The 13,462-nt window shown below is 37.8% G+C and overlaps 1 long non-coding RNA gene across 1 annotated transcript; it reads left to right on the top strand.

Annotated features, from left to right (window-relative positions):
* Positions 1–4,486: 4,486 nt before the first annotated feature.
* Positions 4,487–10,392, top strand: LOC119715662 (uncharacterized). The gene is made up of 3 exons (XR_005262947.2): positions 4,487–4,956; positions 9,958–10,133; positions 10,271–10,392. It is a non-coding gene; the product is annotated as an uncharacterized lncRNA (long non-coding RNA).
* The last annotated feature ends 3,070 nt before the right edge of the window (positions 10,393–13,462 follow it).

Genomic DNA, 13,462 nt, shown 5'->3' with positions numbered 1-13,462 from the left:
GGAAAATGCGGGCATTTGAAATAGGGGCCCAATACTAGGGCTGTTGATAATGTGACTCGGAATGTTGAGTCAGACACTTTTATTGTAGTTGTTAGCCATAATCTCCATCTCTGTATCTACTACCCATCATCTGCTCAAGAGGTTGTAGCTGCTGCCAGATTCACAGGGACAGAGGAGCAGGGAGCAGCGGGAGCAGGAGCAGTGCTGTACGGAGATCAGAGTGGCCCCCATAACTCTACACCCCTTCCACTATTCGGGTCACAGGTGCACTGGAGTTTGGCTTCCCTTTTGAAAACCACAAGGCAAAACTTTAAAAATGAGATAGTGTGGTCCCTCATTATCTATCCTTCTCTTTTTAATATTCTCAGGCACACAGGTGAGTAAATGAATATGTACGATAATCAATGCATTTTCATTTTTAATGCTGACTGCTGTTAAGCATGATGCAAACTGGTAATTGATGTAACAGTATTCAAACATAGTGCTTTGTCAGAGCTTATCTGATGGTGCCTTTGTTTCTATTTTTGATATGCTTTCCTAGTAATTTTTATCCATTCTAGGATGGATAAGCACTCACTGATTCCTCCTTTCAAAGGGAATTAGTGAACCTGACTTCCTGTCAATAAATATATAGTTATAAAATACTTTATCAGTTGATTCTTAGGGCTGACCACATAAATTGCATACTGTGCCCATCAATGCCAAATAAGCTACATAGCATTAATAGGTATCCGAATTAAAGAATTTTGGTTAGCTGCACTGATGGGCTATTCCTTACTATTTCCAGTAAGCCATAGATCAGAAGTCAAACAATAAGAATGAAGAAGGCAGAAGAGCAATTATTTTAGAAACTTCTTTGTGGGACTGAACAGCTGAGGTCACCAGCTATAACATTAATTCTAGCAGTTTTGCTTGAGAAAGGGCTACTTTAAGATCAGTTGGAACCAAGCCTCCTCATGGGTTATAGCCATGAATACACATACCTAGATCCAGGACATACAAAACATCCTGTGAGGAATTTTTTGTCACTTGAACCGCCACATGCTGTGGATCCCATATGGAAGTAAAGGGGAGATACGAGTCTATTTATATTCTAGATAGATATCGGGCCACTGGAAAGCAGAGCATAGTAACTCCTGTCATCAGGCAAACCATTTTGTGGTGAAAGCCATCCTGTCCTCTGCCCGCTCCAGCCGCCTGTCTCCCTGCAGATGGTGGCGGGGAGGCAGAGCGTGCACCACTGAGCCCTGGCTCCCCCACGCTGCCAGCCCTCCCTCCGTGTAAACATTACAGGGCTGGAATGCCGCTGGAATTCGGGGTCGGGAGCCAGCCGGTGAGGGGAGCAGGAGGAGCAGCTGCTTTGCATGACGGGCTGTCACCCGCGGCTCACCCAGCTCCCTGGGAGCCAGAGAACCTTCTAAGGCCACGAGAGGCTCCCCTGGGTGCAGCAGTGGGTGCCACCTGCCCACAAGCAATGTGATGCCAGCACGTCTTGCCCTTGCTGCAGCACAGGGAACAGGAGGTTCGAAAGAAGTGTGCCCTCTGTTCCTCTTCCTGACATAGCAATATGAATGCAGAAGCGTCGCATGCTGCTAAAGTCATGTTTTTAAATTAATACTAACCCCACTGTAAGTGTGTGGTGGGTGAAGTCCTGCTCCTTGCATTCACACTTGACACGAGACTGAGATCCAGGCTTTCATTCATACATTCAAGGCCAAGTCAGCAAGCTTCTAGTGCCCACATTGTGTTCAGGGGGTGTTCACACACCAGCAGCTCCCAGCTGAGTCCTGTGGACATCTTTATGCTGATATTCACTAAGAGGTAAGAACTGAAAATAACTTTCTAGCTGGGTGCCCATGAGGACAAGGTAGAAAGCTGGTCCATAAATCAAGTTAATACTTTCACCCTCTTTGCAGATTTATCTCATTTTAAGATATCCTGTACTGCACAGAGACTTCCTTAAATTGATCAGCAGGAACATCGTATTCCTCTGGGACAGGAGCAAGTGTCTAGTTGTTCCTTTGCTATCGGTCTGTGTCATTTAGTGAAAATGCAGTCTTGATTCTGAGCTTCTTGACGCTCTATCACATATTGCTTGTCACATGTTCAAACTGTGCGCCCTGCAAATTCAGCGTAAAAGCAACAGAGTTTTCTTTGCTACGAAAAGCACAAGGAAGCCTGTGTGACACGGAGGTTAACCTGGGAGGAAGAAATTTGGCTAAATTGCAGCAAACAGCCATCCTTTTGTTACCAAATATATTTTGTGTCTGAAAACAGACCTAATTGTCAGGACTCCCTGAGCACACCAAGTAACTCTTTAAATAGCCACTGATCTTCATATCATTAGTTTCCCGTTCTGAAAACTGAGATGCCCTTTAATTATCCAGCTGTAGGAGCATATAAGATGGCACTAAATTTTGCTTAAGCACCGACCATTGCCAAAAAGGAAGCCAAAATACATAATTAGGCTGGTATTAGCATTCTATAGCTGTGCGGTATCAAACCGCACAGTGGCTGGGACATTCTGTGAAGGGCAACGCTGTCTGGGTAATGTAGCAGAAACACTTATCTAATAGCATGCCCTCCTGTGCCCTCTGTCAGGGCGCCAGCACATTAGTCCTATTATCAGCCGGCAAATACTGTCGGCTTCCACATTGTGGCAGCTGCCAAAAGAAACAGTCTTCCCTGTTACAGGAGCAAACGTCTGTGCACATAAATGAAACTGAAGAGTAATTAGATTACAGCATTTCCGACTGACCCCTCTGCAACAAAATATTTGGGCTTGCTAATTTACATTAATAAAGATCCCGCAATTTTTGCAGAATGCTTGGTTTAGTTCACAGGTCAGACATTTTCCATAACATACTCTAAACAGACCACTTCAGTCAAGTAAAGTAGAAATGTTGAGATGACCTCTCCTAAAATTATGTTTAAAAGCCCTCTTTGTCTTTTCCTTCACCTGTAATATGTATTATTTTTTTTCGCATGGGATTATTATTCAGTAGATTATGGGGGTATTTTTCTTTCATTTTTGTTTTACTCAACTATTTGAACTGATTAAGTTAAAAAAAAAAAAAAAAAAAAAAAGCTATAACAAATACCTCTTCAAGCAATGAAAAAATAAAATCTGTCAGGAAGTTACTGAATGTATTTAGCTCCTTCATTACAATCATATTGCTATTGCTATAGTCTGTCATGTGACACATTTGAGACAATTTCATTTAATTTAAGACAAAGGGAACTAGACTTCCATTAGGAATCTAAAAAAAATTTTATATATATATATATAAAATAAAACAAATGCCAGAATGCACTTTTCAGGAATAAATCTATCCATTTATTAATGAGCATTCTCATCAACATTGCAGATTTAGAACATCTGTTCATTGGAACCCACGTAGCTGAATTTATATTAGCTAGTGTAAACAACCTATATACTATTAAGCCCATCATGGTAAAAATAAATTAATCACCGATCAAAGCAGATTAGAGCTAAGGGGCTGAGTTTTATACCTAGCTTAGATTTTAGATTTATAAATTTCAAAAATATTTTTTCAAAACCTAAATTGATATTGATCCTTTCATTCCTTTACCCCAAGTTAAATGTCTCTTTATAACTTGTAGAGTTTACGGTTGAGGAAAAATGAAACAAAATCTTGAAATTTTACTCCATTGAATTAAACACTTTTCATTTTTATAAGGCTTTTCAGTCTTGTTAACTCTTTCTGGAACTTCTCTCTGGAACTGCTTTTGGGAAAAGATGATTGTCCTGTGAATAAAAGTTGTCTGGTATCAGTCTGTAAATTCCTGTCACTTCTCAGAGATTCTAAAGAGAACTCAGTTTGCAGTACGAAGACTTCTTGGTGCATTTGATGGGTTTATTATAAATGAACCAGGGATTCAATGATAAATTTATTTACATTTGTGAATTATGTTTCTGTAATTTTATGAAAAAAAATGAGTTCAAAAATAGTGTAATATGTTATTGCTACATTTTACGCATGTAGTTATGTTGTGACTTTAATTACATTTCTTTTATATGGTTCTAAGTGTGTCATTAATGACATTACAGGTTACCATTGTTGCCTGGCATACATGCAGCTTCAAACCTGCTATCACTTACATAATGAGATGTATTGATGTACATCTGAGAGAAATGATGAAATACATCTGAGAGATGTATTTCTGAATTTTTGCCCTTATTTGCTTCTCTAGCATGAGCAAGCTGTGGATATTGGGGAAAATCCTCTCCTTCTTTTAAAATAAACTTAATTTCTTTAGTCTTACAGAAGACTAGTAAAATTTCAGAAATAAATAATAAAAAAAAAAAGTTAGTGATAGCTAACTTTGCTATAATCCAGAAAAAGAAAAAAAAAAAAAAGCATGATGCAGTGAATTACAGGTTCAGGGCAAAATAACGTACTGAAATGAAATCTCAGGACATCTTGCTTCCCTTGCAATACATACAACATCTTCCAATATTTTCTATGCACACCACACTATCTGCATTTTCCCACTTGTTCCTTGTATTGCTTGGTACAATAACTCTGGCTTGCTGCCTCTCAAAAAAGACTGCTCAGCAGAAATCTGTAGAGATTGATAACTTTAGCTTTGTTAGTATAGCAGGCTAAAAACACATTTTATTTATTTTCCCTTGGCAGAACAAAGTGGCAGAGAAAAATCTGAGGTCTTGTCAAAGAAGATCCTGGACTCGATAAGAAATTAGTGGAGGTGACACTGGCAGGGGCAGTGGGAGATCTGAGTTAACTCCTTGTTCTGCTCCAGACATTCAAAACATCCTGGACAGGCCATTTTATGTCAGCTTCCTGTATGAAACAGGATCATAAGAACAATTTTAGGCCTGCCATACTGCCATCATTCTATAGCATGGCATAGTGCACTGACGACCGTGGTGATGGGGGACACATCAGTGGAAATATATCACGGGAATGTGAGGTAAGCAGATTTATATTAAAGGAGAGAGGAAAAATGAGAGTGGTGATTTTATCGTCTCAAGAGGAACTGGGTTAATATTTAAGAAAATCTATTTGCAAACAAGAATGTGCAATCCTGTTATGTACAGACTAATGTTTTTTCCTTGCCTATGAATATTCATGCAATCAATTTTAATTCACCTGGAGAAGTGCTTTTATCGGAGCAGAGATGGAAATTCATGTGTGACATTATTTCTAGGCAAACAACCAAAAGCCACACTCAGGCTGTTTCCACCTGGCCACCTGGACACTTTGTACCAGCTGGGTGCATGATTCACGGATGGAGATGTTCTGAGTTCAAGACAGAAAAAGAGCAAGTGTGAACGCCTCTGGCTTTAAAAGCACCTCAGATACATCACCCAGCACAGGCAGCTGGTGCAAGGAGAGGTCATGTAACATAAGGACAAAGCCAATCCAGTAGCAAAGTCCCTGTCCTAGTGACACATTTAGTGTGTTTCCGTCACAAAAGGCAGCACAGTCTGCCTGTGGAGTGGGACAAAACCTCCAGAGCGGGATCAGCCTCTGAGCCCAGCTGAGGGGGAGGTTATGTGCTGAAGCCTTGGCTGATCTTTACACTTCTGTGCCTCTCTGCCTGCAGGGTGAGATTGTGGCTACTGCTGCATTATTAAAAGGCACAAGGTCCTGAATTCATCTTGTGTAATTATGGGATTATCGAGGATGCCTAAATTAGGAGTGTAGCCACTTCACACTCCCTCTATGGGCCTCTCTAACTATGAGATATAGGCACTGTCAGTAGGCAAGCTGTATACATAGCTTTCTTTGCTGTATATTGTGTAGTGCTTTTTATGGACAGGCTCTTTTCATCTTACCCTTGTAAAGTCTGCACTTAAGATGTGAGCTTTCATACAGTCTCTTTGTGGCTGTTTTGAAAATTATATCTATGTTTTCTTCCACACTCCCCAAATCACAGTGTCTTCTTTATGCTAATCCAAAACCTCTATTTTTATTCTTACAAAACCTGCCTATCAGTAACTGAAACAGCCTCAGGTTCTCTGTATCCCCTTTAATCTACCTACAGAAACAATCCATCATGCTATGTCTTGTATTTGCTGGTCTTTCCTCTGGTCTATTGCTTTGTCATGCCCCACAGTTACATTTCTATCAGAGACTTATTCATAAGCTCATTGAGGCAGGAATTACAGCTTTTATGCATGTCACATCTTTGTTAAAATAGCTAATAATGTGACCAATCACACACAAAACATGGAGGTGTTGCAACTAAATGGTGAAGCGAGGAAAAATTCTCTGAAGCCAGCATTTGCACAATAACATCCAGCTCAAATATGTCCAAGATTCTCATTCATTAAGCAATTACTACAAATCCATAAAAATCAGGATCAATTCTCAAATATAAACAGTGAAAAGAGTCATATCTGATGACTGTTCAGAATGAATAGTCTGGCCAGCTGCAATCTCAAGTGTCTAGATTGGAAATCAAAGGTAATGTGACCATGTGTAATGTCTTCAGTTTAGTATTTAGAAGCTGAAATTATGCAAATTCAAGTGAGAGTTAATATACAGGTTATGTCACTGTGGATAATCAGTAATGAGCACAACTTGACAATGGATATAGTTGCTTCTCCATCACTTGTTTTCAAATTGGTCACAGACCTCTTTTTTGAGCAATATATACTATAGTTTGATCAGAAGTTATGATTAAGATAATTATGGGTCATCCAATCTGTTTTATGCAGATGGTCAGCCTAAATTATAATAATGGATCTTTATAGTCTAAAATCCATTTGGGGATTTTATTCTTGTCTTTTTTTCTTTTTTCTTTTCTTTTTTTTTTTTTTTTTTTTTTTTTCCAAAAGACAGCGGTTTCTTGTCAGGTAGGTGAGCCTACCAGAAATGAGAACATGCAAAGGGGAGCCTCACATTCTCACTACTGAGTGGTGCTCCATGATAAAGATAGATCCTCTGTGCTCTTCATGAATAAAAATGTATTTTCAGCAAATGGTTGTTATGGCCAAATACTTAAAAGACGATAATTTAAAAGTTTGCAAGGGTTTTTTTCTTTACCTGTTTAGTTGGTTGGTGGCTTCTCAAATATTTACAGTTTATGACTAAAGGTAATTCTCATTGCTTTATTGCACTTTGCAGGATGAGTCTTCTAAAGGCTTAATATTCCCTTCCAAGGCTTTTTCCAGGTTAACTGTGTTTGAGCCGTAATGTGATAATGCTTTGATTCATACTGAAAATAGAGATTAACAGTACCACATACAAAAAGGACAGTGAAGGGAATGAAGAAAGTATCTCTAAAATATCTATCATTAAATTCCACTGTATATCTTTTTAAAAATTAAATTCATAATGTCTGAACTAGTCGACCTTTGCACTTGGCAATAAGCAATAACAGAAGTAACTATTTTTTTTCAGGGACTTAAAATATTTCAACAAAACAAAGAAAAGAGAAAAACAGCAACATAGGGAGGCATTTCAGTGCCTCCAGCCCTAGAACAGGAAGCTTTTAAAGATTTAAAGCAGGGGTGGGTGGTTTGTTTTGTTGTTGTTGTTATTGTTTTATTTTGTTTTGCCTTATAACTAACATTATAATGTGTACCAACCACAGTTTCTAACAAATTTTAATAAACCTTAAATCCTTAAATTTGTACTGCTCGCTCTATAAACATGTTACATGGAAGACAGATTCAAGTATACGTAGATTTTCAATGCAGTATGTAAGATTACATTTATTTATTTATTTATTTATTTATTTTAATTGGAAGGACCACAATGGGTTCTCATCTGGAGCTGGTATTTGATATTTAAAGTAATTCCTAGTCTAAAATAATTCACATGGAAAAAAGATAGAGTTTCTAAATGTTTAAAGTTGATAAATGTTTAAAGTTTCTAAAGTACACCAATACCCAAAATGATCCAATGTGTTGTTGGCTGATCAAGGGTAGTTAATGGTGCTCAAACTGGCAGTGAAAACTACAACAACTTGAGTTTTCATTCATTTCATTAGACTCTAAAAGCTGACAAAATAGCTTGGGGTTCAAGATAAGTGTAATTACCACTATATTCTGTTAAAACTATTCTGTTCTCATTATCATCTAACCTAAAATGATGAACTACAGACAAATAAATAACATTTGAAATATCTTATCTATGTTCATTGTAGGGTTTCTCTTCCTAAGAAAATTACGGTGGAAACTCATGATTTCATTAGCCACATACCTGGTAGAACTTTCCAAAAGAGCAATTTTTAAAAATTTATTTTCCTTTCTTTTATTTCATATGAAGAAGTTGAGAGGTGTTGAGAGCCTATATAACCTACAGTTAAAGCCAAATTAATCTTCGTTTTAACATAGGCACATTTTTTAAAGTTTTATTTTTACTGAATTTGTCCATTGAAAATCCATCACAAGCAAGAGTACATCTTTCTTTCTTTAATGCAAAGGAATATTGCAAAAATATCAAAACTTCTTGCATAGCAATTAGAACTTTCTGATAAGACAATTTTCCTCACAGGTTGTTCCCCTTTTATGTTGCAAGACATTTCAAACCTTTTGACACAATAGCCACTTTTCTTCTGAAAAGAAGATGGAAAAATATGTGCCTTCCTTAACATTGTTTTTTAAATGAGACTGGTTTTAAGATGAAAAACACAGCATTTGTATTAAAGTAATGTGAGTCTATTTTAAAGAAGTGGATTAATTATGTCACTTGCTCAAAGCTGTATGCTGTAGGTCTAGTGATAAATACCTGCAGAAGCATGACCTAATGTCATGTATTTCCTTCCTGTATAAAGGTAAGTAGTTCTTCTTAGTCACACTGAAAATAGTGGACTGAACCCTGAAGCTTTTACTCTGTGTTTAATCAGTTGTCAGTCAGGCAAACCTCCTGGGAAGTCAGTGGGAGTTTGCCCAGGAAATGACAGAGCAGGAATTTATTAAAGCCCTTGGAACCAAAATGTATTCTTAAGGTTTGCAGGATCATGAACTAAAAACATGGATGGAAAGTTGGCCATTCAGTAAACTATAGAAAGGCTGGGCAGGGGCAGGCACAACTCTAGGCAGTGTGCACTATGTCTCTGCGTGTTATGGGCGCAGCATAACAAGAGGTGACTGATGCAGCTTGACAGAACACTTCAAAATGATACATGGAGCTGGATTCAGTGAAAGGATAATGGACAGATGGCTTTCATTTTCAGAAATTTAGTGCTGACATGACACCCTTTGTCATTAGTTATCTTCTTTAAAACTTTATTGAATAGTGATATTTTTTGTTTCCCATGTTTTAACAGAACAATCATCCTGCTGAACTACAGCCAGCAAAGTATGCCTATAAAACTCTCTGCTCTTCAGCAGAATGACTGAAAAAATGAATAATTTCATTCAAAAATGATTATACTTATTTTCAACAAATAAGTTGCATGAGGGAAGGTGAGGATTGTTCTTTTTTATTTTTTATTTTTTTTAATTATTATTAATTTCTTAACTATAAAAACAGGGAAAGTACATCTTGAAACCCATATTCGTCTACTCACCATACTACAACAGTAAATTTGAATAGTTCTTCAAAGTGTTACTATAAAATTGTTTTTAAAAGTGACAAGTAAATAAACATATTCTATTTTCTCCTGAAGCCTACTATTAAAACATTTACCATATAAAAGTAACTCTGTTTTCAAATAGAACTCTGGAAATCATATGAAATATTATAAAATGCATCCCATTTTTTTCCAAAATGACACCTCCACTCAACACTAATCTAGCCATTCTTTTTAATCAAAGATTCACAACCAAATGTATCCAGTTTTCTGTCTGAAATTTTGACTTTACCACAAGGTTCAGGCTATTAGGTAGGAAAAATGTAAATATTTACACATTTGTTATTATTATTTTTATTTATTTCAGCTGCTAAATAATCAAATAATAGCATACTCTCAAAGTACTTCTTACTTATACTTTTGGTCTTTGTATTTCATCTGCAGATTTCTGCTGCCCTTTGATAGTGCCAGAATATCTTTACACACGGAGCCATCAGATTCAGAAGACAGTAAATGAAGTGCCTTTCTTTCATGAAGACACAAAACCCCACTGCTTCTTTCATAAATCACATTCAGAAGGGACATACGTACATGCCTTAAAGTCTGAAATTACAGTTTTAGTGAGTAACCTGAAGTTCTTTTTCAAATCATGAAAAGAAATATAGTTCTGTGTTTTATAATGACCTAGCAAAAAATCCGGATATTAATTTTGTTTTTATATCACTCTCTGATTTATGCCTTGTTTATTATTCCCTAGGAAAGCTCATGACTGAAGAAATACTAATATTGGATTTTCTTTTTCCTCACAAAACCAATGTTGCTTTATTTGCTACGGAAAGATAAGGTTTCTTCAAACACGTAAGTTAATATTATGAGACCTACACACTTACAAAGGGGTAAGAATAAAGTTCATATTTGTGGCCTATTGACTGTAGCAGTGTCCTTTTAAAGCATTATTTTTAACCAATGGATCTGTGCTATCAGGCACATTCCACTTTCATTACTTATAAATGGTACAAGGCTTATTGCATGACTTATTTATTAAGAGCCCACACTGTTTCCTAAGTTAGTGAGTGTTCAGGTAACTTCTGGAGCATCATGCAAAAGGGCAGATTATCAGCTCCACTTAGCTCCCCGACTTTCATTGAAATACATCAAAGCCTCCCTTGGGAATAGGGTTTCTGCCAGCAGGCAGGAAACTCTTGGCGCTACAAAGCTTATTTCTCCCCCCTGCACTGAATACTTACAAGTTGGGCAAGCAGAGGGGGAATACGCCTTCCAGGCAGTGAAGCAGATCCAGCATATTTGTGCAGCTTCAGATCAGGAGGTGACAGCTGCACAAAACCTCTGTCCTTCCCTGCAGTACATTTTCCAGGAAGGAAACCCTTCCTCCCGATCAAGGCATTCCATTCGCACCCAGGATGCTCGCAGCCAGCTCCCCAGGATCTCCCTTGGGCAGAGGGCAGCATGTGAGCCAGGTGCAGGAACTGGCCCTGGCTCAGCAGAGGCTTAGCATAGTGCAGGGAGGGCACCAACGTGTCTGAGGGATGGGGTGGGTGGCCTGTGCTTGCTGTCCCTTCGTGCTGCCTGACATTGAGGTCACCTTGGTGAAAAGGCTTGCACCACTCTGTTCCCACTATAACGTGTACCCTACATATGTAAGCCAAAGTTAAAATATACACGAGCAACACACGTGTTAAAAATATATCCAGGTCTCCAGGTCTAATCTGAGGTGTGAATCCGCCAAAAAAAAAAAATATAAAAAAATAAAAATAAAAATAAAAATAAAAGCTTCCTGCTGCCTAGTGCTGTCAAGATGAAAATGTACCCTAAGAGTAGAGACTTCTCCAGGTTAAAAAGAGTAACACAAAGCTTGTCAGCATCTACTAATCCCATCACCTTCTTGATAGAAGTTAGTCAGAGGATCAGTGTAGAACAAAGATTTCATAAAGCAGGGAAGAAAACTTTAAAAGAGAGAAGGTCATTGCTAATTTAGAGGTCTTTAAGTGTTTTGTTTTAATTTCCAGTTTGTATTTTCCTTAATGGTTTGCAACAACTGCAAAGTCACCATCTTTATTTACAAAATTTAACTTTAAAATGTATCTATAAGCAAATACAAATTTAGAATCATGATTGATATGTAGCTTAGCTCTTTCACTTTTGGAGTGAAAGGTATGCTTTTTTTTGCCTTTTTTTTCCCCCCACCCATAGTGCTTTTTAAAGGCATCACCATTCTCAGCCCTGACTTGCAGGAATTGTTCTGTACACCTCTTCTGTAATGTCTCCAGTGAGACTGGTAGGAAGGATGCCAAAGGAACTGCTATTGTTTCCACGTAGCATGACAACCTCTTCAACAGGAATAATTGGCTCGGGCCAAGAACTCGTTTCATGTCTGTGACAGAATCACTGACCCAAGCTGGATGGGAACCAGCAGACATATGATTTAAATAGGAGATGAACATTGATCTCAAAATAACTTCAGCAACCTAAGCCAAGGAAGCTACAAAAGGTTGAATGCTTAGCACTGCAGAAAAATAAATACCCCGTTTTAGAAAACAGACTTTGCCACAAGACCCAAGCACTTGTGTATTACCTAGTGTCTTAAGCTGAAGAATATGCCTCTACTGGTAAATACAAGGAAAACAATAAAATAAACCTGTTAATCAACCTTTGCTATAATAGCATGACCAGAACTACTGGAGTGAGAGCATATCTCTTTTGTAGTTAGACTGGTGAATACGGATTATGACAATGTCAAGGATATCAAGTTGCAGAGAAAGGCCAACTGAAAGGGAGTACCAGACTAACAGAGATCCTTAGTACAGAGTCCTCTCTAGCTTATATGTATATATTTATATACACATGTATGTATATATACATACATACATACAAACATGCATACATATATATGTATATATCGGAGGTCTACATAAATATTTACATGAATATATACTTGGGAGGTGTGGCACACTGCCCATACATATTTCTAATATCATATATGATGTATTACAGACCACGTATCAGAGGTATAATGTGTCACATCTCCCAGGATTTGCAGTCATTGTAATCTTTACTGAAGCCATAGTTTCCTGAAATCCTGAGTTGTACTCTTTGTGGAAAGTTAGGGTCTTGAGCAAAATTTACTTAGCAGAGGGATTAAATTCAGTCTGAGGAATGGTTCCACATTCCAGTCAGCAAATAGACACAGTGGGGGAAAACCATGTCAGCTTGTGACCTGCCTGTTTCCTTGCACTATATGGAGTGTGCTGCTGGAAAAGGTGCACCAGCACCAGGTGTTCTAATAATTTGTTGCCAAAACTTCAGGGAAGAAGGGATTTTTCTCACAGCAAGGGTTCAAAAAGGCCTTTGAAAACAGGATAATTTTTTTGTTTTGTTTTGTTTTGTTTTCCAGAATATCTGTCCATGTGAGATTCTTTTTCTCTGTAGAAACGGATATGTTCTGCTCTTCCAATCCAGTATATAAATTGCAAAGTGAATAATAACTTCAGCTAAATGTGAGTCCAAAGCACCATCCACTAAGCTACTTGTTTATATCACAGGTAATGTGTAAGTGCTTTTCAGAGCTAATCCTGTCAGCCATAGTACAAATATGAAGGCCAATAAGATTACTTGGAGATGAAGCATTTTAATAGCATCACTCAGTCAGGAAGTAACCAGATTATGAAAAGCAGCAACTGGCATTGATTTTATTTTGCAGCTTGGCCCAAATGTCCCAAACTTGATGTGTCTTGTAATCAATCTTATTTGAATTTCGCATAAGATTTGATCTCATCCAGAGGATAAGCAAGCGTGCAATTTCAAAAATCAGGACATTCAGAACACAAATGATGAGAGGGAATGAAGCCACAGTGTAAAACTCGATAGCAAAATCCCTTTTGCCAGTCCTCAGAGGTACCTTGTTGAAAGAAAGAATCTGTGGAACAATTGT

The sequence above is a fragment of the Anas platyrhynchos genome, chromosome 1 (assembly GCF_047663525.1).
Source record: "Anas platyrhynchos isolate ZD024472 breed Pekin duck chromosome 1, IASCAAS_PekinDuck_T2T, whole genome shotgun sequence".
NCBI lineage: Eukaryota > Metazoa > Chordata > Aves > Anseriformes > Anatidae > Anas > Anas platyrhynchos.
This window is presented reverse-complemented; position numbering and strand designations above follow the sequence as displayed.